This window comes from Panthera uncia, chromosome E1, assembly GCF_023721935.1.
Source record: "Panthera uncia isolate 11264 chromosome E1, Puncia_PCG_1.0, whole genome shotgun sequence".
Classification (NCBI taxonomy): Eukaryota; Metazoa; Chordata; class Mammalia; order Carnivora; family Felidae; genus Panthera; species Panthera uncia.
The window spans coordinates 55,020,500-55,043,130 of record NC_064814.1 but is presented as its reverse complement, the minus strand read 5'-3'; the positions used below and the strand labels follow the sequence as shown (position 1 = coordinate 55,043,130).

Sequence of the window (22,631 nt, the reverse complement as noted above, 5' to 3'; positions counted from 1 at the left end):
TCTATCTATTATCTATCTCTGTATCTATCTCTGTATCTATTATCTATTATCTATCTATGTCTATCATCTATTATCTATATCTATCTATCTATTATCTATCTATCATCTATCTATGTATCATCTATTATCTATCTATCATCTATTATCTATCATCTATCTATTATCTATCATCTATCTATCTATCTATCTATCATCTATATATCTGTCTTGAGAGAGAGGAAGGGAGAGAGTATGCATACAGGGGGGCAGAGAGAGGGGAGAGAGAGAGAGAGAGAGAGAGATCCTAAGCAGGTTCTGTGCTGTCAGCGCAGGACAAGGGGCGAGGCTATGTCCGGCCTGAGGGTAGGCCCACCCTGTCACTTGGGGTGGGGGTAGGGGGCAAGAGCTCTGAGCTTCCTTCAGGGGAATGTCCCTGAAGAGAGGCACCTTCACAGTGGAGGGGACAAGGGAATGGGACAACATCGTAAATCCTTGCTATGTGTCTCCATGGTGGGAGTGTGGAGACATTGTGCAGTGACCTAAGGTGTCCATCAAGGAGGAGGGTGTAAAGCAGGGTTTCTCAATCCCAGCGTGGCTGACAGAGGGCCTGGAAAATTCTTAGTTGGGGTGGATGGGGGGCTGCCCTGGCCTCCACCTTCCGGACAGTTGTGATAGTCAAATGTCGCTGGGGGACGAAACAACCCCCAGAACACCCCAGGAAAGGAGGCCAGAGGCTGAGCTCGAGGGACATGGGGCCCGTGTGTGGGACCTGCTCCCTGCACCCTGGCTGGGGACCAAACTCATCCCACACCGAATCTGTTGGAACGAATGGTATTGCCATTTTCTTTGACCACTGGTGACCCACAGAAACGGCCACTTTGGAGGGTCCAGCTTACTGTTTGGCTCCTCTGGGCCAGGAGGCCCCGCTCTGGGCAGCCTTTGTGAAGCTGTCCTCTTTCCTTCCTTCTCTGTTTGTCCGTCTCTGTGTTTCTCTGCCTTTACTTCTGTCTCTCTTCATCACCCCTCTCCACCACCTTTCTTATTCCTTCTCTTTCCCGGTCTCCTCCCCCTCCCCCTTTGCTCTCCCCCATTGGGGGTCTGCACAAAGGGCTGGGGCAGAGGTCAGGCTGGGGGTGAGCAGGGCCCAGAGAGCACTGCCACCCCCCACCCCCTGCTTGGGGCCTCAGTCGCCCCAGGAAGCACAAAGGAAGCCATTTGCATAGCGGGTCCCAGGACCCCATTGTCTCCCCATGGCTGGCCTCTGCAGGTGGAAGAGGATAAAGGGATAGCCTGGGAGGCCAGAGGAGCAAGCGGGGGTGGAATATTTAGCCCTTCCCGGGAGCTCTTCCCCCTGGAGACTCAAGGGGATGGCCGATGAGAAATGGGACAAGTGACAGGTGTCAGAGAGAGAGGCGATCGGAATCCCGGGGGCCCGCCCCTGTGTCACAGATATCACAGGGTCCTTGTTGGCAGGGGCAGGGTGGGGGCAGAGGCCTAAGCCTCCCTGGGGGGGTTCCTCTCGAGGCCTGGGGCTGGGCGCTGGTGGGGGGGGGGGGGTGCGCACCGTAGCTGGGCTGTGCGGGGCTCCCTGGCCAAGCCCCTGAGCTCACGGTCCGTCCTCTCTGGTCAGGATCGCGGTCGGGCTTGGCCCCTCACAACCTCCACAACCAGTGACCCGGAGCAAAGTAAGCCTCCCCGCCCCAGAGGTGGGCGTTAGGCAGCCCCCACAGCCGTCCCTCCGATTTCTTAAATACCTTGCCAGGTTTAAAACCACTCCAGACCGAAACTAATCGTAATCGTAGTGATGGATTAATCTGCCAGCACCACCACAAGAGAACACCGGAGACCGTGCGGCCTGAACAACAGAAGTTTCCTTTCTCACTGTTTCCGGAAGCTGGAAGCCCAAGATCAGGCCGCCGGCGTGGTCGGGTTCTGGTGTGGACCCTCTTCCTGGCTTGCAGACTGCTGAGCCGCTGTGTCCTCACCCGGTGCACCCGGCCAGGAGAGCGCTCTCTGGCGTCTCTTCCCATAAGGGTCCTGATCCCATTGTGGGGATCTTGGTGGGATACCGTGCAGGCTGTAGTAGGTTGTAGTCTGTAGCCACAACTTTAAATCCACAGTTATTTACTTAAGAGCATGGATTTCGTGACCCTTCCCCCCGCCACCCCCAATGAAAGTGTCTTCCGGGCCACTTGATGGTTTGGGGCTCAGTCTTCTCAATGAAATGAAGCCAAATGAGCTACGTGATCTATCCAACCCCTCCCAGCTGAGAATCCCGGGGCGCCCCTCTTCCCGCCTCCTTCAGGGCGCCACGCTGGTGGTTGGGAATTGGCCCTGGTGGGAATACTAACACCTTGGCAGTTAGCACATGCGACAGATCGAGGCTTTTTCTCCCCAGAGCGCTGGTTGTTACGTTTTTCTCCGCATTTTCTCCGAAGGGCATCCTGGGCATGGAAGTTTGGATCTCGATATCCGGTCTGGCGTCCACATTTGACAGGTGGGGGGGGGGGCTGAGGCCCAGAGGGGGACAGTGACTTGCCCCAGGTCACACAGCAGGTTGACGGCAGGACCCCAGGGGCGGATCCAGGTTTGCCAACGTTTCATTTACTGAGGTGCCTCAAGCAAGTGTCCTTCCGAGGAGTGAGCCGTCGGGAGAAATCTGACATTGGGGCTCGGAAGAGATTCCTTCTGCTGGAGACGGGTTCGACACTCATGAACTTTGGGGCAGCAGGTTTGGAAATGAGAACAGCTTGGAAATTTCCTTCCAGCCCAGCTGGGTTAGGCTTCAGCCACTGCCCTCTTCCCTCCAGCTGCTCCCACAGAGAGCGCTGGGCTGTGACTCATACCACAGCTGTCCTGCTTGAAGAAAGGTTAAAGGGCTGGACGGTTATACCTGCCCGTGTAGCTAGCCATAGGCTGGGGACTGCCTCCCCCCATCCCCGGGAGGGGGCGTGCCACTTTCCAGATATTTCCAGTAGAGTTCCCATCAGCCCAGGGCAAGCCTTCAGAGAAAGTGTGAGCGGGAGCCATTAGGCTTCAGCACCTGCAGCGGCCAGAGGTGGGTGTGCTGGCCCCGTAAGGGGGCTCTGGGCAGGGTACCAATCACATCTGCTCTACTGGGTAAGCTATTTGAGGGGGACACACGTTTTACTGGGACTTGGGGACCCTCTGTGGATTTCTGTCTTGTCTACTCCAGCCACCCCACACTGTATAAAGACCTGGTGGTTATCCCCTGGGGCCCCTTGTCCCCTCTCTGGTACCCAGCCAGTCACTCAGTAATGACAGTGTTGCTTAGGGTGGGCCTTGTGCTTCAGCAAGAAGCCCCAGCGACCCAACGCAGGTGTTCCCGGCGGGGCGGCTCTGTTCCAAGCAGTGAGTCGGGGGTCCAGGCTCCTTCGGTCAGGAGGTTCTGCCCTCCCCTAGGGCCTTGGGGTCATCACTGGTTTGGCAAGAGAGAGCTTAGGGCAGCAGGAAGGAGGCTCAGAAGGGCGTCCCTTCTACCTGTGTCCCATTGGCCAGAACTGAGTCACCTGACCACACCTGCTGCAAGGGATGCCGGTTAATGTAGTCCGTAAGCCCAGGAGGAGCAGGAATGGCTGACGCTTTTTGCCACAGACCTTTGTTCACTGTCCTGGCCTCAGGGGCATCTGCAGCCATCCAGTTATTGGCACTGGAAAGAAACAGTTAAAAATGTGAGGGCCTTTTCTCTGTGTAGGAAGGACAAGGGACCTGCGTGCTGCCCGACAGCTGCCCGGATTTGGGGTGCAGACGCACCCGGGAAAGTACACAGAGGCGACGCTGGGTTCCATGGCATGGCCTCATTGGCAGTGGCTTCACCAGCTGGGCCAAACGGCCAACCAGGCAGCCGGTGGATGCTACGGGGCTACAAGCATCCCTCATTCATGACCTTCCCAGGGAGCCCCGGCTTAGCCTCCCCCTCCCCTGCTCCCCCCGAACCACCCTTCAGTGTTGACGGCCGCTCCAGGCCGTGTCCACCATTGGCTCTGGCTGGACGGGTGTATCGACAGCCAACTGGATCCCCATTGGGACAGCTTTGTTTTCCCTGCCGAACACAAAATCCCCTGTTCATTCAGAGAGCCGACAAGGAGACCCCGTGGGGCTGGCCCTGTGGGAGCAGATTCCGGTGAATGCAGCGCCCGAAAGGCGGCCGCTTATTAAAGGCGGATACACAGGATAACTCTGCCCTCCAGGCGGGAGCCAGAATGGGGGGCACAGAGCTGTTACAGCGGATTAGCAGCCGCAGACTGACGGAGACAGGTGCAGCCTTGCCTGCAATTTGGAAGGGTTTATGAAATACTGATCCCGTGCTCTATAAATCCTTCCCTCGACCTCATCTGGGCTGCAGGCTGAAAATGGGGATCTCTTTGGAGTCCCCCCCCCCCATCCCCAACATTCCTTGGGAATTCTAGTCCGAGGGTTGGTGCGCTTGTCTGTTCATTCATCCATCCGTGGCACGTTCACCGAGGGCCTGTATTAGGGCCTGTGCTGGGGTTACGGGGAGGATGGAACGCCGGGCCTGAGTTCAGGGGACCGTGGTTTACTGTGTGAGAAAGAGGCATAGATCGCTGAATCTGATTCAGGCTGTTGCCTGTCACGGTAGAGCCAGGCATCCCGCGTGGCCTTGCGTGGGCCTCCCGATGTCAGGCTTCGCCAAGAGCCTGCTGGGTCTGTTCTACCTCGTCCAAAGCCTCAAGTCCAAGGTGCCTGTCATCCCTCCAGGCGGGCTTTTGTTTCCTAATGGCAGATAAAGAGAATCAGGGGCAAGGCTAGAAATTTGGGGTCCTCCAGCAAAACCTCTGGGAAGTCCATCTAATGTGGCAGACTTTATACCTTGAAGAAAGCTTAGGGAGCCGTATTCCTCTGGCTCTGATGCAGATTCGGTCTCCGTATCTCTCCCTCATGTAGAGACGGGACCCCCGCCATCTGCCCCAGCCAGGCAGCCCCCCTCATTAGGCGAGGCAGCTCAGCTCTCTGCAGTGAGAAGACATCTCTGTCTATACTCTCGAGCGGCTTTCCAGAGCTCATCTCTGGTGCAAGAGTTTTGATCTTTGATTCGGACGAGATATTGGAACTTGTTCAGTGGCTCAGGGTTTAGGTGAGCATGTTATAGTGGGGGTGGGGGGTGAAGGGGGTGGCTTGGACCTCAGGCCTACCGTAAAGCCTGCTCTCCCCAGGGCAGAGGCGCATGAAATCAGTGGGCTCTGAGGAATTCTCCTTGGCGGGGGCACAGGTAGCTGTTGCCCGGTTTCTAACAGGAGCTGGTGCTTGTGGGTGCCAGGAACAGAGCTAAATGGTATGTGCCACACGTATGCCCCCCAAACCCAGGGGTGAAGGCTGGCCAGTCTCTCTGCACCAGAATTGTCCCGGCTGCCTCTCCAGCGGGCACGTCGGGTGCAACCATTGGCGGATCTGTGGGATGCACAGCCAGGCCTCTGGTTCCCTTAGGTCTGTGGGTGGTGGGTGGGAGTCAGGAGGCCCTCCAGGACTGGGGGACAGATGTGGAGCATCTGCTGGAAATCTGGGAGTCCCTGGAGCCTGAAGAGGTGGTTACGACATGAAAGACTGATATAAAAAAAACTTGACTGTCTTGTGCAAGCCTAGACGTGTCCAGATGGCAAGGGCAGGGTGGGGATAAGTCCAAGTTGTCCACTGGCCCCTTGGTGACGTCCAACCTCTAGGCCCTGCAGTGGCTCAGGGGAGAGTAGCTGTGCCTCCCCCTGGAACATGCAGACTCCTAGAACCTTCTGCAGGAGGAGCCTCTGTGTCTCTGATTACCTGGAGTCTTTCTTGATTTCTTTTCTTCCCCAGAGCAGACACACAACCTTCCTTCTCCACGTGGGAAGGTTAGCAGGGCTGGGTCTCGACAGGGCGGATCGCAGTGTTTGCCACGGGTCTTGCTCTGCTGGGGAGCGAGCGGCCCCCATAAATACGGTTTGCAGACAGCTAATGCCACGCAACTCTTCTGCGGTTGATCATCTTGGAGGCAGATCTTTCCCAGACGCATCGCCGACTTTCCTGCTCGGTGAGCACTACCCGTTGAACGTGATTTCACCTTTCAGGATGTTGCAGGGGTTGCAAGAAGGGGTCGTGCTGTGATGCGGCCACAATCCCGAAGCTTCTGGGCCGTGGTAGGGACTGTTTGCCTCTGTTCAAAGTGGCCCTTAGGTATCCCACATCTGCTTGTCTAGGTCTCCTACTTTTGTGCGTCGTCTTCTCCTTCTCTTGGCCACCTGTTCCTTCTTCTCGCCAGTGGGCCCATCTCTAGAGGGTCCCCCACCATTTAAATATATACATCCTTCCATACCGTGTTCAAGGAGCAGTGCTAACAACACTTATTATCGGAGTCCGTGAAGGAAGGATAATTAAACTATGAGCGGGGGCCCCCGGGTGGCTCAGTGGGTTAAGCATCCGACTTGGGCTCAGGTCATGATCTCGAGGTTCGTGAGTTCAAGCCCTGTATCGGGCTCCGTGCTGATGCCTCCTTGGGATCCTCTCTCTCCCTCTCTCTCTGTGCCCCCCCAACGTGCACACGCACATGTGCATGTGTGCTCTCTCTCTCTCTCTCAAAATAAATAAATAAGCTCTAAAGTATAGCAAAGACCCAAAGGGATTGCCTTTGTAAGGCAGTTGGGCCATCCAGACCTGTCCCTTCCTGGTTCTCACCTATATTCCAGAGAACTGAGATGAAGAGACAGGTGGCCTCCACTTGAGAGGGATTTTGTAGCCAGGAAGCATTTCCACACCCAACCCAGACGCCCAGGAAGAGGAGACAGGAAGAGCCCCCTTGGTTCTCACTTTGGAGAACTGAGGAACAGGCAGGTTCAGAAGAGAGGCCAATGTGGTGGGGCACCTGAAAGCCATGCTTTTGGAGCTCGAAGGACCCAGGGAGGCTTGGAAGGGAGGGGGCGCTTTCTTCGAAGGTCTTGCGGGCTGATCTGTTGGTTACACAGGTGGTGGGCACATACAGGCTGGAGCTGAGACCACCGGGGGGAGAGACAGAAACAGGTGAGGCTCAGCTCACAGAAGTCCCGTGCAGCCCCAGGATCAGCGCTGAGGCAGATTCAGGCTCCGGGATGGCCACGGGGAGGTGCCAGGATGGGCCGACCTTCAAGCAGGTGGCCCCCCCGTGGCCTATGTCCAGTCAGTGGCAAGCGAGAGAATGTGTCGGCTTTCCCACAGGGCGACCGGAACGCCTTGGTTGAGTTCTGAGGTTGATTAGTGATGTCTGCCGTGAGCTCAGCCGGGGAGACTGTTGGTCCACCTGCTGCCTGGTGGCTTCCCTGCCCCACCCAGCCTTGTGCTCCACCTGTGTCTTCCCCGGCAGCCCTCGTTGTCTTTTTTTTTCTGGAGACAGGTTGTTGATCATCAAGCCTTTCGTCTAGGAGCCCCAAGTTTCATGCCTGCTTTCCTCTTTTTCTCCTTTGCACCTCCTGGACTCCCGTTTACAGTAAGAGCCGGGAGCTCATCTGCCAACTCGTTGGGGGAAGGAACTACTCCCGAAACAGCTGCGGCAAGAGGAGGAGGAGCCTCCTCCCTCCGTGGGGCAGCTCTTGAATGTGGCCCGCCTGCCCCTTCCTCTCCCTGGCAGCCTCTGGGACCACAGCTGCATGTTCGAAGGCCTTGGCTGCTGGGACGAGGGGCAGGGGCGCGCCGGTGGAAAGGGTGTGGTTCTGCCCGAGAACCGGAAGCTGAGAGGATGGGCCCTGGAGCCCCTGGCTCGGGGTGGGGGCAGGGGAAGGGGCATAGCTCAGTGGTCATCGGGTTGTCCTTGGCTTTGGGGACAGAGGTTCTTCCGACGTGGGGTGAGAGGCAGCTGGTGTTAGCAGAGGCGAAATGCCCGTAGAGGCCGTTACGTGGCTCAGACGGGGATGAGGGAGGGCTGCCCAAGTGGAGACTTAGCACCATCTCAGGTGTTCCGGCTGGACGTGGGCTGGGCCCCAGCTGCGTGCGCCCCGTGGACCGCACTCAGCAGCCGTCTGAGGCCCGGGCAGGATCCGCAGGCGGGGAGCCGGCTGACCCCAAGGCCCGTGGGGCTGGTGGCAGAGCAGGGTCTGGGGCCATCTTTGCCGTAGAATTAATCCCCTCGGCGTGGTTCACGCCAGCTGGGGAGGACTGGGGGTGGGCGGCCAGGGGTCAAGAGAAAATTCTGGACGTCCAGGAGCTGGTTCGGCGTGCCGAGCTCTCCTGCCTCTAGTCAGGAGCGCTTTTTGCAGCCCCGAGGGCTCTGGGCAAGAGGCTTTAATCTAATTACATGCTTTATTTGAGCCAATTTGTTTTCCAATCCATCTTGTTCAGCAAGAAGAAAGAGCGCGCTGGGGACTCATGGCACCCTCTTGTTCCGAGGGGAGAAGAGGGGCTGCTCTCTTGCCTCACGTGGGCCAGTGCAGCCCCTGACCCTCCCCCAGCCTGGCCACCCCACCCCCAAACCGGGCCGCCTTGCAGGGAGGGGCTGGGGGCTGGCCACCTCTTTCCTCAGCCCAGGGAGGGAGAGCCCGCTTGCGGGTCCCCTCTTCCGGGAGTCCAGTGCGCCCGCCTCTTGCGTCAGGCTGACCGAAGCAGGACAGGCTTCTGGGCGGGCGGTGCGGGAGGGGAATGCTCGTTCCAGTGGGGTCGGTCTGGCCCGGAACCTTCCTGGCCTCCTCCTGCGAGGGCCGCCCTCAGCATCCCAGGCCCAGGACTTCAAATCTGCAATTATATTTTCGTATTAAAGCAGCAGCTTTAGGATCTGTGGTTTTTTTTTTTTTTTTAGTTTATTTATTTTTGAGAGAGAGAGAGGGCGCGAGCAAGTGGGGGAGGGGCAGAGAGAGGGGGAGACGCAGAATCCGAAGCAGGCTCCAGGCTCCGAGCTGTCAGCACAGAGCCCCATGCTGGGCTCGAACTCACGAACTGCGAGAGAGATCACGACCTGAGCAGAAGTCGGACGCTTAACGGACTGAGTCCCGCCAGGTGCCCCAGGACCCGTGTGCCTAAAGTCTAAACAAAACACCAGCGTCCTTCCACCCTCCCCGGAGAGGGGAGATTTATCAGCTCCAGTCTACTCCCAGGCCTGGAGCCTCCACTCGTCCAGGCTCAGCTTTTGTGTTTCGCGGCATTTCCCCCAAATTGTCTTTCTCCAGCCTCCCTCCAGCAGCCCGCTTCGGGCCTGCGTTTTTACACAGACTTGCGTTTTGGGGCGGGGTCCCTTGTAGGGCCTGGTGCCTCCCGCCCTTGGACAGGGGAGTGCCGAAATTGCACGGAGCCGTGGTGTCAGCTGAGCCCCCCTTTTATTCAACTCACTCAGCAAATATTTATCGAGGGCTTACATGTGTCCCAGGCCCCGGGGAGAGGGCGGCTAACAAGGCAGCGGCCCCTCGTCCTCCGGGAGGCAGGGCAGAAAATCAACACACCGAATTGAATCGTGTGTAGCTTCTAGCCCTCTGTGACAAGTACTGGGAAGAAACCAGATCCCCCAGAGATGGGTTTGCTTTTTGGAGCAACCAGAGGTCAGTCAGTACATATTCGAGCGAGCAATTTAAGAAAAGAAAAAAAGAAAGAAAAAGAAATTCTTTTCATTGGGTGCGCCCACAATACACCGAGATTCGTTTTCTTGTCCTGGTCCTTGAACCGTAGTAAAAAAATAAGGGTAGCTTACGTGTTTTAGAGCTTAGCATGTCGTTAGATCTTTAGAGGGTTCTGTGCATTTAATACACGAGCAACCTGAGGTTCAGAGACATGCAGTGACACACAGCTTGAAAGTCATGGAGCCAGTCCTCTGGGTTCCTCGACAGCCACCTGCTAAGTGCCCCTCAGTCCATCAGATTCTGGGGTGGACCGTTCCCAGTGGATTGAACCCCGGGGTTCGGGTAGAGACAGACACTCCAAAGAGAACAGGCCAGGACCTGCAGAGGAGCCCCCGGGTGCGGAGCTCGAGGGGGCTGCTGTTCAGATCCCAGCGGCGCATCTCAATACGGGCAGTAGGGCACCCTGATTTCGGGTGCCCCTCAAGCCCTCTCCAGCCCAGCTTGTGCTGTTGTCGCAGAGCTTAGCCGGTTTAAGGGACGCCCCAGCCTTTCTCAGGGTGTCACGGGGATCATTGCAAAGGGGGCTGACTGTGTCTCTTGCTTGGGGACCCTGTATCTGCGGGTTTGTGTGTCCCAGCAGCATCTCACAGGGGCAACTGCATTCGGCTGGTGTTACGGTGCCACGGCCGGTGGGTTCAGCCAGCACTGTGCCCGGTGCTGGGACCGAGGTCCGGTGCACCGCCAGGAGACGTGGCAGACAGGCTGTTCTGGACCGTGAGGTAGGCGCTCGGAACGCTGGCTGCCCGCTCTGGGTCCAGAAAGATGGTGGGGGCAGATGCGCTCGGGTGCCCAGACCCCACCGTGCCACCTGCTGCTCGTTGGGGGTCAGTTTTATAGTCTGTGCTGAAGCCCAGGTCCAGTCACCCTACTGGTCCGGCCCCACCTTTCCCCCTGCTCATCATTCACTGTCGTTCAGCTGGGGACCCGCTTAGGGGGTGCTCCGAGGGCCACGCCCACTCCGCAGCGCCCTCTCCTCCCTGAGGTCCCAGCCACGAGGTCCTGTCCCAGAGAAGCCGTCTCTGACGCTACACCACTGTCACTTCCTCCTAAATCCCGCGCGGGGGCAGGACGGTTATTGTCATTGCCGTGCCCCTATTTCACTGATGGGGAGACTGAGACTCGGAGCAGTTAAGGGCCCCAGATCACTGGGCTGGGCATGCGATCTTGTTTTATAAGAAGCAGCTGCTTCCCCTGGAGCTCCTCTCTGGGGCCAGAAGTGGGGCCGGGCCCGTGGTGGGCTGCAGGGGGGTCTCGGAAGGAGAGTATCTGAAGTTGCAAACATCGGGGTTTGCTATCTGGGAAGAAAGGAGGGTGGGTACCAGGGAGGCTGTTCTGGATCCGTCAGACCCGGGTCTGATGGTTGAGCCTCTCTAGGGGAAAGTACGGGAAAACAGGGTCCTGGCTGGGCTTGGCACAGTGCACATGTCTCCACCCATGCGGGTGCAGCAAGGGGACCATCTGGGAAGCCCTGGGCGCCGGTGGCCGGAGCCGGGGAAGGGGCAGAAAGGCAGGGCAGGGCTTACCTTGGAGCACGGGGAAGGGTCCGGAGCACCAGCCTCGGCTCTAACCCGCTGAGCCCCGGGCCCCCAGTTTCATGCAGGAGGACGATCCAGTTCACCCCACTGTGGAGCACACACCCGTGTCCACACTTCCTCACCGGAACGTGTCTCTGTGGTCCTTGACGAGGGATGAGGCTTGTGGGGCGGAATGAGAAGGCTTGGGAACTGGCTCTTCGTGAGGACAGTCCAGAGTGGCGATCACGTTGCGGTGGCCTCATCTGTGAAGTGCTGTCTGGGCAGCCCGGGGCGGGGCGGGGCGGGGCGGGGGCCCATCCCATCCCTGCTAGTGAGAGGGTGAGGGCCAGCCTCCGTCGGTGCAACTTGAGACCCTGCACCCAGCAGCCCCCAGCCACCGAGGCTGGGCCAGAAGCCCCTGGTGGCTCTGCGTGACATTTAAAATAGAACCCAATCTGTATCTGGCTGCACACGGCCTGTCAGACTGTGTGAGTCGCATCTCTGCCTCTGTCTTCATTCATTCTGTGCATGGCACCCCAGCCTGCATTCAGTCCCTGGGCTGTGCCAGGCACTTGATCCTGCCTCAGGGCCTTTGCACAGGCTTTTCTTCCGACTTGGAACCCTCTGCCCTCAGATCTTCATGCCCCGCCTCCTTTGCACTGTTTAGGTCTCCGGGTTGTTTTATCCCATAAATAAGTGGTCCCCATCCTCACCGAAGAAGGGACTCGCTTCGGAATATTTTTAGTGTTCCTTTCTTCTGAACACGAGAGTTGTATACTCATTACGGTAAAACTAAAGATACAGATAAGCCAAAGCGAGAGCATAAAAACCAACCCTAGTCCCGCCAGGCAACGTTTTGGTGCATAAGATACTCTGCTAGAATAGAATTCAAACCCTTGCCCAGGTCGACAAGCCCCCAGAGACCCCCTGCAAGCGACGCAGTCCCACCCCGTTCACCAGCTCCAGGCTCCCCTCCTTTCTGTGTCTGTGTCCCGCCTGGCCCTTTGCCGCCCTGTGTGCCTCACAGAGCTGAGTCCTTGTCCTCCTAAATGCCACCTCCCGCGGACTGACCTTCATATCTGAGTAGGTCTCCATCCCCGCCCCTGTTCTCTACTGACACGCGCTGCTCACGTCTCCCTCCCCTTTATGAGTGTCACTCTTTGATAGGTGTGATTATGCTCATGTTGTTGACCTGTCTCCTCCCGCTGTGAAGCCTCCCCAGCGTTTCGTGAGCCTCACTGTCCACCCAGCGCCTCCCAGAGCTGGCCACATGGAAATTGCTTAGCAAGCTCTTTAAGTGAGTGGATGGATGATAAATCCGTAGAAGTGGGGGTGCCACGTCAAAGGGTGTGCATTTTTCCAGGGTTTTGACATTTCGATGCCGGTTGCACTCGAGGAACATTAACTTGCACCCTTGCCACGTTGTGCGTGTGTCCGTGTGTGAGTTCATGAGCCAAAAGTCCTATATTCCCGTGGATTTAAGTTGCATTTCTTTGATCACTTGAGATTGCCCATTTTTACATCTCCTTGTCCCTTTTATCCCCCTCTCTTGTGAATTGCCTGTTTCTCTCTTTTGAATTTTAGCTTGCTTGTCTTATTGATTCCCAAGAGTTCTTTACATATTAAAGACCCCCATCCTTTGCTATCTATGTCGCAAACACTTTTGGCTTTTTTCTAGTCGTTTGCTTTAAAGGTCACAGGCACCCGGTGCCTAGCTCCTCTGCCAGGCCGTTCCTGGGGGCTGCCTTATTTGGGGGAGTCCTAGGCATTTCTGCCCCTGAGCCCAAAGTCAGAAGGGCATTACGTTGTAGAGGCAGGTAGGGCTGACAGAGCGGATTGGCAAGACCAGCACAGGCTTAGAGAGATGTCCGGCCTGTGACCCTGGCTGTCCCCGAGAGGTGGCTGTACCCTGGGTAAAGGGCTTGTGGGTGGATATACTAGGAAGGTGGTCTTACTTCGGGGAGAGTCTTTAAATCACCTGCAGCCTTGGATGGAGGGGGGGGGGAGTTGGCTTCACGAGGAGTGCTTCCTCCACCCTCCCCACGCCTTCCCTACAATGGCCTAATTTATGAAGCCCCCGGGCGCCCACCGTGTGCCAATGGGACTCTGGCCTGAGGAGGTCTGAGTGGCTTTGTGGCTCTAGGTCGGGTGGAGCCCAAACATACTTTCTCCGGACAGACTGGCCTCACCTGCCTTTTGTCAGCTGCTGGTGGACAGAGTGGCCCAGTCGAAGTGGATGGAGCCAGCCAGGTGTCCCTCCTAGCCCTGCCCCCTGAACTTTTCCACCCTGGCCAGGTGGCGGTGGAGGGGGGAGGGTGGGGACCAGGAGCCCCCTCCCCTGCGCCCAGCAGCTCACCCAGCCCTGCAGGTCTCAGCCTGGGGATGGACCGTGGTGGCTGGTGTCCCTTGCTCGTTACCCCCACCTTCCCGAGCCTGACAGCCCAAAAGCAGAGAGGCAGGGGTGCTGCTCAGAGCGAGACCTTGGCCAGCTCCCCGCCCTGCTCCGAGGGAGGTGCCAGATGCAGTGCCCCTGGTTCCAACCCGGGGACGCTGGGCCCCGCCTGCCATATGCTCGGAGATGAGCCTCGATCTGGCGAGCAGGCCTGCCCAGCAGGATTTTTGGCACCTGGGGCACAGGAGGCAGACCAGAGGGGTGAGCTGCCCGAGGTGGTGGGAGAGGACGGGAGCGGCTCAGCCGCTGGGATTGGGCCTGTAGGGCCCCCTCTTGGCTCTTGGCTGCGGGCTGGTCCGGGGAGCAGGTGGGGGGAATAAAAGGGAGGTCGGCTGCTCCCAGGAGGAGCCAGGACGCCAGCCGGCCAGGATGGGCCTGCTGCGAGCTGCAGACGGCAGCCTCCGGGCCTCGGCGGCTCTCTCTGGTCCCTGCGTCCGTCCCTGGCCATCCCCGTCTTTCCGGGGAGGAGGATGGGACTGGCAGGTGACCCTGGCGTAGGGGCCCCTGCGGATCTCACTGTACTGATCCGTACCCTCAGTTCGAGCCCCAGGGGGTCCCCCGAGAGAGCGGGGGGCCCACCCCTCACTCTCTGCTCCTGTGCGGAGACACCTGGGGGGCCCGGCCACTGGCCCGGTGAGGACGGGACCCTCTTTCTTGAGAGTCATTTGTGCCGGGCACAAAACGCGGGGTCGGCTGCTGAATGAGATCAGTCAGCTGGTCTGCAGGGTCTGTGGGTGCACACGCTCCTGCTGGTTTTTATGTCAGCGTCGAACCAGTAGGACACTGCTTTTCCCTTTTTTTTTTTTTTTAAGTTGAAAAATGATCGATTTTAGGGACTTTCACACGGTCCTGCTAACCGATTTCCATCTTTTTCTGTGTTTCTGCCCCAGATCAAGTAGCATCGGATCCAGGGTTTTCTGAAGATGAGTTCTCTCTTCTTTAGTCCGACTTGGTCATTGACGTTTTCCTAAAAAGTAACGCCTTTCATTCAGTGTCCAAGATTTCAGCCTAAAGCTGTCTACGGTAGCTTTATACTTTGTAAAATGTTCTTTAGACCGTGGGTTGTACTGCTCTCCTCATTACTTCCTGAAGCGTATCTGAGGTTTCTCTCTTAATTCATAATTAGACCTGACAGTGGTTTGTCTGGTCTTCATTTGCTTGGTTTATTGTTGTTGTTGTTGTTGTTGTTGTTGTTTTGGGTTTTTGTTTGTTTGTTTTGTTTTTTGTTGTTTTTGTTTTTGCTGGAGTTTATTGGTTCGGGGGCTTTCCTGAGAGTCATTTCTTGGGAGTGTTTGCATCTTGTGAGTTTTTCTGCTATTCTGTCCCACTACTTTCTACTTCTGCTGTTAATCTTTTCCCCCAGCTCCCTTCAGATGTTGTTTTGCTCACTTTCGAACTTCTAGAGTCGAGTGCGTTTGTTTTCATTGTTTTCCGTTTAAGAATAAATCCTGTTTATTACGATGCGGTTGGGAAATGTGGCCTGTACATTTCCAGCTCTTTTGGAATTAATTTAGCATCCTTTTACTGCTTATGTGTCTGCCCGTTCCTTTGTGTGTTGCTAATACCTTTTGGTTAATATATTTCAATAAGATATTATTCCACACAGAACATTCTCTCCATTTTTATTACTGGGCGAACTTCTTTGTTACTTAGTGATGAACATAACTTCCTTAAAGAAGCTTACAACTTCTTTCAGTGTTGTAAGCTTTGAAAACAAACTGCTTCAGGGGTGCCTGGGTGGCTCAGTCAATTGAGTGACTGACTTTTGATTTCAGCTCAGGTCAGAATCTCGTGGTTTGGGAGTTTGGGAGTTCGAGCCCTTCATCTCTCTCTGTGCTGATGGTGCAGAGCCTGCTTGGGATTCTCTCTTTCTGCACCCCCCCCCAAATAAATACACTTGAAAAAAAAACCCAAATTGTTTCATTTAGTTATGTGCCGCTGAAATGGTTATATAATATTTTTTAATCCATTTTTCAGTAGAGGGGTTGACTCCATTTCCAGTTGTTTTCTATAACAACTGTAATTCCTCTTCTGTAATTTTGATTAACCTCAGTTGCTTTTTATATATTCCACTTTTTCTATTTTTCTTTTTCTTTTACATAGTTCCTATGATTATTAAAAAAAATTTTTTTAAGTAATCTCTGCACCCGATGTGGTGCTCGAACTCACAACCATGAGATCAAGCAAGAGCCTCACGCTTGGTACACCTGGGTGGTTCGGTTGGTTAAACGTCCAACTCTTGATTTCAGCTTAGGTCATGGTCTCATCGTTCGTAAAATTGAGCTCCTCATCGGGCTCTGCATTGACAGTGCAGCGCCTGCTTGGGATTCTCTCTCCCTCTCTCTCTGCCCCTCCCCTGCTTGGTCTCTCTCTTTCTCAAAATAAATAAATAAACTTAAAAAAAAAAAGTCACATCCTCTACTGACCTCACCAGACAGGCGCCCCCATATTACCTATAACATATTTCCCGTATTCTCTGGTGTTTTGTGGTTGCCTTTGAGTTTTTTGAAAGCACTATTTGATCTAATGGCTTTTATTTGTTAGAGTCAAAAATGAAACAGCATCTCTTAATTTTTACCTACTTAAGACTAAGAATTGTGTCCCCACCCCATTCTACTGCTTAGTCTTTGTTAATATGATCTAAAATTTCAGGCTACGTTTTATCGTTATTCATACGCATATGTCCTTATATATACTCATTCACTGATGTTCTCTTTCAAAAATTAAAAAATTATTTTGAGGGGTGCCTGGGTGGCTCAGTTGGTTAAGCATCTGACTTCGGCTCAGGTCATGATCTTGTTGTTTGTGAGTTCAACCCCCACATCCAGTTCTGTGCTAACAGCTCAGAGCCTAGAGCCTGCTTTGGATTCTGTGTCTCCCTCTGTCCCAGCCTCTCCCCTGCTTGCACTCGGTCTCTCTCTCTCAAAAATAAATAATAACCATTAAAATTTTTTTTAAAAATTATTTTGATATTTGCTTTCAGTTTTAGAACCAAATATGAAATGTCCACAAGGGCTGGTTTCAGAGCCCATCACCGGCGCATTCATACTGTACAATCTCATCAAGGCTCACCAAGACTTCCCCTCTTAAACTCTTACTTTCGATTCATTTCATGGTTGTTTGGAAAACATTCTCGAGTATCTCCCTCAGAAAAGGATACATGATTGGAATATTGTCTGGGATCTTTCACACTGAAGAACACCTTCTGTTCTTTGCGGTGTGCACACATATGAGACAGTCTAGCTGGGTATAAAAATCCTAGACCAACAGATTTTCCCTCCTCCTATGAGCATTGTTCCATGGTCATCTGGCCGGCTTCTTGTTGTTGATTTTTCATCCATATAGAATTTTCTCTCATCCTGGTATTTTGTATGTCGTGCAGAGACATGTCTGAGTGTTGGTGTCTTTTCCTTGGTGTTTTTCCAAAACATCCATGAACCTTCTCCCTGTGTGTATGTAGGTCTGCCTTTAGCTCAAGAGCCCAATCTTTGATTCTTGTTTCTGTTCCACTTGACTTCTGCTGCATTGTCTCCCGCTCCACTGTCTCTCTTATATCCTTACCACTTTCTCTTTTGTGGTTTCTGTGTCTTTAACCTTTTCCTCTAGAATTCACGAGTGTCTCTCCAGTTTATTCTCTCTGTGTCTGAATCAGGTTTCTCCAGTATCATTTCTTTTTCCTGCTTCCAAAGGAGGGTTTTTTATGTTTGTTTGTTTGTTTGTTTTTTTGTTTATTGAGAGAGCACAAGCAGGGGAGCACAGCAGAGAGAGGGAAAGGGAGAATCTGAAGCAGGCTCCGTGCCATCAGCACAGAGTCCGACATGGGGCTCGATCTCACCAACCGCCAAAGTGGGTTTTAACGGTGCTCCTGAGTTTTTAGGTTTTGGCTTCGGTTTTGGTTTTCCCAGTTCTTTCTCTCCTGTGTCACACTCTGTGTACTATTGTATGGTACAGTCTCTTCAGCTCAAGTGGTCTTCCCTTATGGCTTTCTTCTCCAATTGCATAGAGGTGGTGCCTTTTTAGATCTTTTTTAGCCTGCCATGCCCATTCAGTTACATGTCGTCTGTGTCTGTTTTCAAGCCGTGGTGACAGAGTTTGAATACGTGTGATAGAGACCGTATGGACTGCAAAGCCGAAGATATTTGCTGTTTGGCACTTTGCAAAAAAAAAATTTGCAGATCCCTCTACTGGCGTGACAGACGGATTCTCATCTCAGCTCCAAGCTGGATGGCAGGGGGAATGCGTGCAGCTCCCTCCCTGCTCCCCGGGTCCTACCAGCATTTTCCCTCAATTCACTTTTGCTCTGTAGAGATGCTATCCTTCTGTCTGCACTGCCTGGTCTCCTCATTCTCTGCACTAGTGATCTTGATAAAAATGCACGTTCAGAGGTGCCTGGGCGGCTCAGTCGGTTGGGCATCCCACTCTTGACTTTGGGTCCAGTCGTGATCTCACGGATCATGAGTTTGAGCTCCACATGGGGCTCTGCACTGACAGTGTGGAGTCTGGTTGGGATTCTCTCTCCCTCTCTCTCCCTGCCCCTCAGCCGTGCGCGCGCTCTCTCTCTCTCAAAAATATATAAAACATTAAAAAAAAAAAAAAGATTCCTTTCCCTGGAGGAGGGAACCACCGCTGATGCCCCCACCCACTTCCTGCCCCTTTGTTTTCTGGTGGTTTTGCCTCTGTGTCCTCTCTTTTTTTCAAGATCTTTTCTGTTCATCAGACAAAAGGCTGCATCTCGAGGTAGAACCTGGGACAGGTTTTGCTTGCTTCACCACCATCTGCCTTTAATTAATAAAGATTGCTCCCAGATTCCAACATTGGGTCATCTATCAGTTTAGTTTTTGGCATTAGCGTGAATTTCTCCCCCCCCCCCCCCCATCGTCTTTACAGCTATTTTGGAACAAAACGAGGAGAGGCTCCACGGGAGCTGCCCAGTAGATGTGCCATTTTGACGGAGTCGGGACTGCGTCGTGTAAAAGCAGTGGCTCGTCCGTTCCGCAGCAGGCTCCTTAGCTGTGTGTGCATCTGATCAAAGAAGGAAGTGCAGGAACATTTTCCCTATCCAGGGACCACTTGTCCAGTGACCTCAGTTCTCTGGAATACAACCCAAACAAAGAGTGCACAAGCAGCCAGATAGCTGCCACGGTGTCCATGTTCTGGGCGTTATTCGCTTTACCCAAAGGAGAGTGTTTCCGTTTCCCTCATTCGAAGCCGGGTTACCCGTGTTTTCTGCACACTTCTAACGGTCTTGGTCTTTGCACTCCTAGCCCACAACAAAATCGGAACCGGCAACTCTGAAGGGGATAGGGAACGTTTTTTGACAACGGGCACACTGACCTAAGCAGTGTTTCTGATGGGGGCACTGGGGTGGCCCAGTCGGTTAAGCGTCTGGCTTCAGCTCAGGTCATGATCTCGCGGTTCGTGAGTTCGAGTCCCGTGTCAGGCTCTATGCTGACAACAGCAGAGGGCCCGCTTCAGATTCTCTGTCTCCCCCTTCCCTGCTCACACGTGCATTCTCTCTCTCTCAAAAATAATAAATTCTTTAAAAATTAAAAAAAAAAGAGGTGTTTCTGGTGGACCAAAAGGAAAGACATAGGACCCCTGCTCTCACCCCACAACTCACACACCAAAGTGAAAACAGATACAACTGTAAATGCTTACCAGTGCCTGGTAAGGGCAGGCGCTCTATGTGAGCACCCTCCACTTTGAGTCAACAACCACATCTCTGGGCCTTTCCTCTGCCAGTCTGGGTGCCCTGGGCACCCTGGCCCTACCTTCCACACCTATAGTTAGTTCCAGGAGTGACTCCTAGGACCCTGGCCTCGCATCAGACTCACCTGGGGAACTTAAAAAATCAGGACAGGGGCACCTGGGTGGTTCAGTCAGTTACGTGTCCGACTCCAGCTCAGGTCATGATCTCATGGTTCATGGGTTCAAGCCCCATGTTGGGGGCTGTGCTGACAGCCCGGAGCCTGGAGCCTACTTTGGATTCTGTGTCTCCGTCTCTCTCTGTCTATCCTTCTCCCACTCATGCTCTGTCTCTCTGTCTCTCTCAAGAATAAAATAAACATTAAAAAAATTAAAACGCAGGACATGCAGGGGCACCTAGGTGGCTTCGTTGGCTAAGCACCCGACTCTTGATTTCGGCTCCGGTCACGATCTCACAGTTCATGAGTTCAAGCCCCGCATCCGGCTCTGCATTGACAGCTAAGAGCCTGCTTGGGATTCTTCTCTCTCTCCTTCTCTCTCTGCCCCTCCCCTGCTTGCTCGCTCGCTCTCTCTAAATAAATAAATAAATAAAAACTTAAAATCGGGACATGCCCCCTAAACCAGTGAAATCAGAACGTCTTGGGAGTGGGACTCAGGCATCAGTGTTTCTTAAAGCTTCTGGGTAATTCCATCCCCTAGGGCCCCGGGTGGGGAACCACCGGGGTGTGAGTAGCAGGAGTTTTCCAGCCAGACCACCTCATCTCTAAAAGGTGGTAATTGTCAGGGCCGAGGGCTCACACCTCGTGCCTCGTTGGTAATGTTGAGGGGCTGCCATTGAGGTGCTGGGTCTCGATAGTCACGGGGACCCACCGAGGCTTTGTCAAGCAGGGTCTCACTAGGCAGGGATGCACGCCACACGTTCTAAGACGGTTTCTGTGCCAGGTGGATACTTGGCCCCGGAAGGAGGAGCTGTGGATGTTACCAGGAGGGAAAGGAGGGCACCAGGGCCGAAGGTGTCACAGGGTCCGGCCACCGTCCCTCCAGCCCCACGGTGCCGGGCTGACTTGTGGCGGATGCTCTGGAACCTTCCTGGCTTTCAGGTGGGACTAGCGCTGACTGCCTGGGCTGTGTGCCCCGGGCTGAGACGGAGGGGTTGTGTCTGGCCCTAGTGCCGGGGAGGCAGGGTGTGGGGCATTTCCTGCAGACTGGAATGCAAGTCCTGACTCGGGCCAACGACGTTCGACCTTCGTAAAAATAATAAGGAAGCGACGAGAGTGGATTCAAGGCTGCCCCAGGAATAACGTCACCCAGCCCTGCTCGTATTCCAATTCGCTTCCCTCAGTGGAGAGGGCAGGGAGGGACTCGAGCCAGCTTGCTCAGGACCACAAGGACTTACGCACAACCCGGGTTCAGACGCAGTGGTGGCTTTGCTGTGAGCGTCATCTGTCCCTGAGCTGGCAGAGATGTGGCCAAGAGCAGCCGTTCCCACGGGTGAAGCGCGCTGTGGTGGTCATGGTGCCAGTGCCACTGATGTGTGCGTTCGGGCCACCATCACCTCACATTGACCTCTCGGGCTTGGCCACAGAATGCAGGCTGCTGTGTCTGGACAGCCCAGATCCTGCGTCCCGAGAGGCCCCTGCTGCGGTCACCAGCCAGCCAGCACTCAGGGCCTCTGGTGCTCCTGGGCGGGGCCTCCTGGCAGGTGGGCGGGGCCTCCTGGAGAGTGGGCGGAGCATCCTGACAGGTGCCTTCTGGCTGGTGAGGGGGGCCTCCTGGCAGGTGGGCGGGGCATCCTGGGGGGGGTGGGGCCTCCCAGCGGGTGGGCAAGGGCTCAGGTCCAAGGGCTCAGAACGCAGGGCAACAGGAGGAGGGGCTGCTTTTCTCCGCCATTTCCTGAGACTGGTACCCAACCAGGTGCCCCAGGAAGTTGGTTCAGGAGGGGGCAGGGGGCTGCCAGGCCCATGGTCCTCAGGGCAGTGGGATGGAGCTGTTTTTCCTTCAACTGAGGCACCAGTCAGTGAATTCCAGAACTTGGAAGGAGGCATCCACCTCCCATGGGGCCAGAGGCTGACTTTAGCGAAATCTCAGGAAATTTCGGGAAATCTCTGAATATTCTCTTCTGCCTGTCGGAGCCATGATGGGGGCAGGGGGGCAGATGCACTGGGAGGCCTGATTTGCTGCTCTCGCTTTGTCCTGTGCCCCCACACAAATCATTGCTCACCCCCACCTTGGCCTTGGTGTTCCCCTCTGCAGAGTGAGGGATGGCACCTGTTCCTGGGGCGGTCACCTCTTTGTGTGTGTGTGACCTTTGTAGCCCCCTTCTCCTCGCCCGTCACCAGGACACGTGCCCAGCTCACATCCACTGCCCGATGCCGTGTCTGCTCCTAGACCAGGCTGGGCCGTCCAAGCCCCCAGGCCGCTTCCCCACCGGTGGTGTGTGCGTCCCCAGCTCTGAGCGTAATGGCCCACATTTGAGGGAATCCGTTGGTTTGCAGAGACACTGCTCGGCATAACCTAGTGCAGTAATCGAGCAGCATCTCAGATCTGAGTCTGAGGCCCAGCCGGGGCACCGGCTCTCCAAGATGCACCGGGCGGCTTTCTTATCTGCCAGAAGGGAGTATCACCCACGTATCAAGAACTGAGCGAGACCCGTCGGGCGGTGGTGCAGGGCGGGCCGGGGCGACTTCTTGGGCCCCTCTGGGCTGGGCTGGCCGTCGCGCTAATGAGGGTGTCACATCACACACGGATCCAGCAAAGGAATTGCATCACTGGAGCGGGAAGAGCTGGTGGGGGAGAGGGCGTGGTTGGGCCGAGGCTGGAGGTTTGCTTCGGGTGGACAGAGGCCGCCCCCGGGGAGAAGCAGACTGGACCTCGGCAGGCCCCAGGGCCCGCACGTTGCGCCTGGCTCATGCTCCGGCTCCGGGAAGCCCCCGAAGTGATACCCGGCGGACGCAGGCCCAGCAGCCCTGGCTCTCAGCAGTAGGGCCCATTAGAACTGAACTCTTCTTCGTGGAACATTCTATTTGCACACTCCAGTAGAGTGGACACCAAAGGGGCTTTCTAATGCTTCATGGGCTGCTAATTTCCTCCGTGACCTCTTTTGTTGGGGTCTGACCCCAGCCAGAGGCCCCGCGCCATGAAAGCCAGCGCCTGACACAGGCCCAGGGCACGGGGTGACAATGAGGCCTCTATCGGCTTTAATCAGGCTCCAGTTGTGTCTTAAGAACCGGGTGGGGGGAATCTGTGTGGCGCTCAGAAGCCCTGGGTGGCACAATACGAGAGCCCCCCGCATCCCTCACGGAGGCCGAGGGGGGCTGCGGGCAGCGGAGGAGGGATTCGTCAGGCCCCAGGGGGGTGGGTCGGCGGGGGGGGGGGGGGGGGCCTTTTCCCCCGCCCCCC

At 55.3% G+C, this 22,631-nt stretch overlaps 1 protein-coding gene across 1 annotated transcript in view; it reads left to right on the top strand.

The window, feature by feature from the left end:
* The window catches only part of NTN1 (netrin 1), a 157,252-nt gene that overhangs the window by 130,714 nt on the left and 3,907 nt on the right, over positions 1-22,631 (top strand). The gene's annotated exons all lie outside the window — the stretch shown is intronic.